This window comes from Dreissena polymorpha, chromosome 3 (assembly GCF_020536995.1).
Source record: "Dreissena polymorpha isolate Duluth1 chromosome 3, UMN_Dpol_1.0, whole genome shotgun sequence".
In the NCBI taxonomy this organism is placed as follows: domain Eukaryota; kingdom Metazoa; phylum Mollusca; class Bivalvia; order Myida; family Dreissenidae; genus Dreissena; species Dreissena polymorpha.
This window is the reverse complement of record NC_068357.1, coordinates 16,450,180-16,456,211: the sequence shown is the minus strand read 5'-3', so window position 1 is coordinate 16,456,211 and position 6,032 is coordinate 16,450,180. Positions and strand designations below refer to the sequence as shown.

The window sequence follows — 6,032 nt, the reverse complement described above, 5'->3', positions numbered from 1 at the left end:
TTCGGTCCGAAGAAGGCGATTTTAGGCCTGTTAAAGCCTACGTATCTAGATCAAGTTGGAATATGGTTCTTGCCGGTTCAAAAACTAGGTAACGAGGTCAATTTGTGCATTTCAAGGATTTAGCATTGTGTATGCTCTCTTATTGAAGAAGTTTTCATCCGATTTTTTACCAAATTTGGTCAGAAGTTTTGTTTAAATGATATCTATGTTAAGTTCAAATATGTGTCATTCTGGGTAAAAAACTAGGTCACGAGGTCACTTAGTGCATTTCAAGCATTAGGTATGGTGTCCGCTCTCTTATGATGCTCCCCCAAAATTTATTTTGGGGGGAGCATATAGTCGCCGCTTCGTCTGTCCGTCCGTCCGTCAGTCCATCCTTCCGCCCGTCCGTCCGTGTGTCCGTCCGTGCACTTTTTGTCCGGGCTATTTATCAGCAACTAATGACCGGAATTCAATGAAACTTTATGGGAAGCTTCACTACCAAGAGGAGATATGCATATTATCAGCGGGTTCTGGTCCGACGATTTTTCACAGAGTTATGGCCCTTTGAAATTTTCCATTAACTGTATATATAGTGCAATTCATGTACGGGCTATTTCTCAGCAACTAATGACCGGAATTCAATGAAACTTTATGGGAAGCTTCACTACCAAGAGGAGATGTGCATATTATCAGCCATTTCTGGTCGGATGATTTTGTTACAGAGTTATGGCCCTTTGACATTTTCCATTAACTGTACATATAGTGCAATTCTTGTCCGGGCTATTTCTCAGCAACTTATGACCGGAATTCAATGAAACTTTATGGGAAGCTTCACTACCAAGAGGAGATGTGCATATTATCTGCCGGTTCTGGTCGGATGATTTTTCACAGAGTTATGACCCTTTGGTATGTTCTATTGAACATATAGTGAATTCTTATCCGAGCTATTTCTCATCAACTTATTACGGGAATTCAATGAAACTTAATGGGAATCTTCACTACCAACAGGAGATGTGCATATTATCAGCCGGTTATGGTTGGATGCTTTTCACAGAGTTATGGCCCTTTGAAATTTTCCATTGTACATATAGTGCAATTCTTGTCCGAGCTATTTCTCAGCAACTTATCACGGGAATTCAATAAAACTTAATAGGAATCTTCACTACCAACAGGAGATGTGCATATTATCAGCCGGTTCTAGTCGGATTATTTTTCACAGAGTTTTTGGCCCTTTGAAATTTTCTATAAACTGTACATATAGTGCGATTCTTGTCAGGGCTATTTTTCCCCAACTACTGACTGGACTTCAATGAAGCTTTATGGGAAGCTTAACTACCTCGAGGAGATGCGCGTGTTATTAGTGGGTTCTGGTTAGATGATTTATTAAGAGAGTTATGGCCCTTTGAAATTGATAAGTTGCTAAACCATCCATCGTATTATTCTGTCCAAAGTTATGCCCCTCAAGGCGTTTTCTTTTATCTGAATATAAAGTGCAATATTGTGACAAAAAACCTTTGGAAAGCATCACCTGTCTCCGACGATATCTTGTTGAAGTAGTTTTCATCCCATCTTCACCAAATTTGGTCAGAAGTTTGTGTATAGATGATATGTAGTTTAAGTTCAAATATGGGTGGGTCATGGTAAAGTTATCAAGTTGTCCAAAACCTGCAAATGGTTGTATCTTGTGACAGTTTGGCACTCTTGTTTGGTACTGTGTTCTGTTGTGTAAGGTTCATTAGTGTGAACCAGTATGCTTTTAATCTGAAGGTTCATGTCACCATGCCATATTTCCCTGTATGTTAATTTTCATAAACTATCCAACTGAGCCAGCTAGGTCTGCGTATCGCAGGTTTGATCCCCGGCCTGGCCGTATAACTTGTCAACACATTGGTCATGAAATATTTTCTATAACCATTCTCTTCCTACCCCTTATTCAACCATTACAGTTGTTAATTAATAGATTCAGAATCTGCACTTTGTACTGGCACCCAGATGACCAAGGAAAATAGTGAGCTCGAAAAGTGACAGCTGGGATATGATTGAAATGCTGTTGAAAACAACAACAAATTCGAGCTAAATAAACAAACATCTATCTCAGAAAACTGGGCTTTAGGCTTGTGTGTTAGGTGTCATACATACAAGAATAGCCTGTGCAATCCACACAGGCTAATTAGGGACGCCACTTTCCCCTTTAATGGAATTTTTGGTTTATAGGAAGTCTTTCTTAACAAAAATCCAGTTAAGGTGGAAATTGTTGTCCCTTATTATCTCAGACCACACCGAACCCTCATGCAATAAGCCCAGTTTTCTCAGAACAAGGCTTTTATTGAACAGGTTCGGAAGAAGAAGCCTTGCCACACTGACCATGTTGATGGGGCCGTCAGTGAAGATGAGCTCAACACCACCACCCTGTTCACAGTGAACGAGAACGCCAGGTTTGCACGCGATGATAGCTTGCAGTACACATACTTTAGGTGAGTACACAATGCTTACACTGTCTCTTTAGTAGACAGGGTAGCTCCTGACCAGACTGCGCGAATGTGCAGGCTGGTTCTTAGCTATACTGGTTGTTTACGGCAGAAACAAACATTTTTAAACTCTTCTCGCAGTCCTAATGTTTTTGTTTGTACGATAAAAATTAAAATTTTCATGTAAGATATTTTTACTTACTAGCCATATAACATGTGTGGCATTTTCTCAGAAATATTTTTGACAACATTTCTCTTCTAACCTGTGATTCAAGTAAGGGAAGTTGTAAGTTACATCATCTGCACTTAGTGTTGTTAAACAGGCTAACCTATGAAAAGCTTGGGTAGGTTTAATATCACACACCTTTAATTTACTTGTATTAAATATGCCTTTTTAATCCTTTCAGATTTTTTAAAATTCAAATTCAGGGTCGGTAAAGGGACTCATTCCCAATGGAAAAAGTCATATATTTTTTTCTATTTAAAAAATCACCAATTAAGCAACAACAAAAACACCAAATTCCCAATTTTAGTCAAATGACGAAATTTTTCCAATAGCTTACAATTAAGTCTAATATTGTGAAAACTGGGCTTAATGCATGTGCATTATGCATAGGCTAATCAGAGACTACTGGATTGTCACAGAGTAGAGACGTCCTTTTGACCAAAATACCATAAAAGTGGAAAATGTGTCCCTAATAAGCCAGTTTGGACTGGACAGGTTAATCTAGGAAGGAACTTGTGCACTTGCATTTAGTCAAGTTTTCACAGAATGAGGCGCAATTAACTGAGTAAATCTCACCACATCCAACACAGGGTGCTGCCTTTCTCCACAACTAGCCTCAGGAAGACCTCCAAGGCCCGTACCTGACGGTCAATGCAATATTTTTATTGTCTCAAAATTTTCAAACACCTGTATTTTTAAAATATATAATTTTTGGATACAAAAGATTAATTTATGTTTAACTGTCTGAAAACTTGTAGTAATTATGGTAGGTCAGATGTAACACACCCTCAACTTACTTGATGGCCACATTATCTGTTTTTCAAGATTTCCTTTAATACTGATAAATTACAAAGCCATGTCCTCATAAGTGCCATTTTATAAGTACCGTAATTACTCTAAGTTTTCGGACCCTAATTTTCGGACACACTTTTTTTTTTAGCAAAATAATTATTTTTCGTGACTCTTATTTTTGGACATTCGAGATTTCGTTCATAATAAATGTCTCTTAATTTTTTGATAGTATATTTTACCGCGCTCTTCTACTGACTTTGGCCCTGTTTATTTTGTGACACTTCGATCATGGATTTTTACAAAGGCATTAAGGCCATAAAACCTTGAAGATTCATGCCTTAGGGAAATGGACCATTACATTCATGTAATTGGGTTAATAACCATGTATAAGGGTAGAAAGTAATTGATTCGCTCATCAGCATTCGAAACAGGATCGTACTATTAAGGAAGCAGAATGTTTTCTGCTTTTACCTTTTTGTTTTATACCATTTCAGGCAAGAGTTGGCAAAGCTGTGAATTTGTATTAATTAGTCCCCTACCGGTTTCACCGGAGGGGACTTATGGTTTTGTCTCCGTCCGTCCGTCCGTCACACTTTTCTGGATCCTGCGATAACTTTAAACGTTCTTAATATTTTTTCATGAAACTTGGAACATGAATAGATGGCAATATGGACATTATGCATGTCATTTCATTTCGTTCCTACGTCAAAAATTATGGTTGCTATGGCAACACATAGACTAGAAATACTGCTGAAAATGGTGGTTTTCTGGATCCTGAGATAACTTTTTAAGTTCTTTTTTTTTCATGAAACTTGAAACATGGATAGATGGCAATATGGATTTTATGCACGTCATTTCATTTCGTTCCGACGTAAAAAATTCTGGTTGCTATGGCAACAAATAGACTAGACATACTGCTGAAAATGGTGGTTTTCTGGATCCTGCGATAACTTTTAAAGTTCCTAATATTTTTTCATGTTTCTTGAAACATGGATAGATTGCAATATGGACATTATGCACGTCACTTCATTTCGTTCCGATGTCAAACATTTTGGTTGCTATGGCAACAAATAGACTAGAAATACTGCTCAAAATGGTGGTTTTCTGAATCCTGCAATAACTTTTAATGTTCTTAATATTTTTCCGTGAAACTTAAAACATGGATAGATGGCAATATGGACATTATAAACGTCATTTCATTTTGTTCCTTATTAAAAAAATTTGGTTGCTATGGCAAAAAATATATATTTAAAAAAATCTGGAATTTCTGACAATGGTGGAGCCGGTAGGGGACTTATATTGCTTGACAATTGTCTTGTTTTTTTAGGCAGAAAAAGATTGAATCACAAGAAAATTATTATACATTGATTTTTTGCGTTTATTTCAATATAATTATGATTTTCGGACACCTTAATTTTTGTCTCTTAATTTTCGGACACCTGTAATTTTTGAATATTTTTCGTATTTAAATTTTCGGATACGAAAAAAAAAACACAATTATTTTAAAGTGTCCGAAAACATAGACTTATTACGGTAAGTTTTTACATGTTTCCCCCAGGGCTCTGCCTCTCACGCCTAATACCCTCAGGAAGACCTCTATGGCCTCCAGTCCGGATGATGACACCCTCTTGTTGATGATTGCATTCCGGCGCCAGCTCCGTGTACCGCCCTCGGACCTTTCAAACCTGCGCGGCAGCCATGAGAGCGTGTCCTTCGCGCCTTACACTGCACGCATGCGTTCCACAGAAACCGTGGTGACCACCGAGCGACTGCTCCCACCGCTCAAGGAAGAGAAGAGTTCAACATGCTCACAGAAATATTCTAAAATTAAGTCATGGCAAGTGACCCTACAGAGAACCGTGTCTTCAAATAAATGATGTTCATGTTTTTAGAGAGTATAGCATTGTACTTCAAAAAGATTTAGTATATTGTAACCTAAAGAAGAAATAAATTTTCATTAAAATGTGTTTTTCTTGCATATTATTATCTTCCTATTCATATTGCACCAATATATTAAGTTTGGCTGGATTATCTGTCCATTTGGCCTTTTATATCATATTTTCACATGCGGGTTTTTTCGGTCCGAAGAAGGCGATTTTAGGCCTGTTTACGCCTCAATGTCCCTTTAAGATCTAAAGCTGTTGTGTTCAATATCTGCAACAAAATACCAAAACAAACCAAATGGACAGGCACGTGGGGCTTATGCGGGGTGGGGAAAGAATGACTTTGCTAGATATTTTCACTCTAAGCATTTTTGATAATGTCTTTTTTGTGTGTGTTTTTTTAATCACCCCAAACATGTCAATTTCAAAGCCGAAAAAATCCAATTTCATCCAAGAAAATAAACAAATTAGTCAAAATAAAAGATCAAAGATACTTTGAAGTGTAGAAATCAATAAACTTCAAATAACTTGTTGTTTCGCACCAAAGAAAGTGTGAAATCTTTAAAGCGCCTTGTCGCTCGGAGCCCATTTATTTACCAGCCACCAATGATATATTCTAGCATATAATGCCATGGATGCCTTTCAAGTGCAGCAGAAGGTCAATATGCACAGCCAGCTCTC

General features: G+C 37.5%; 1 long non-coding RNA gene across 1 annotated transcript; it reads left to right on the top strand.

Annotated features, from left to right (window-relative positions):
- Positions 1-2,065: 2,065 nt before the first annotated feature.
- On the top strand, positions 2,066-5,435 carry LOC127875101 (uncharacterized). The gene is made up of 2 exons (XR_008047271.1): positions 2,066-2,456; positions 5,027-5,435. It is a non-coding gene; the product is annotated as an uncharacterized LOC127875101 (long non-coding RNA).
- Positions 5,436-6,032: the final 597 nt, after the last annotated feature.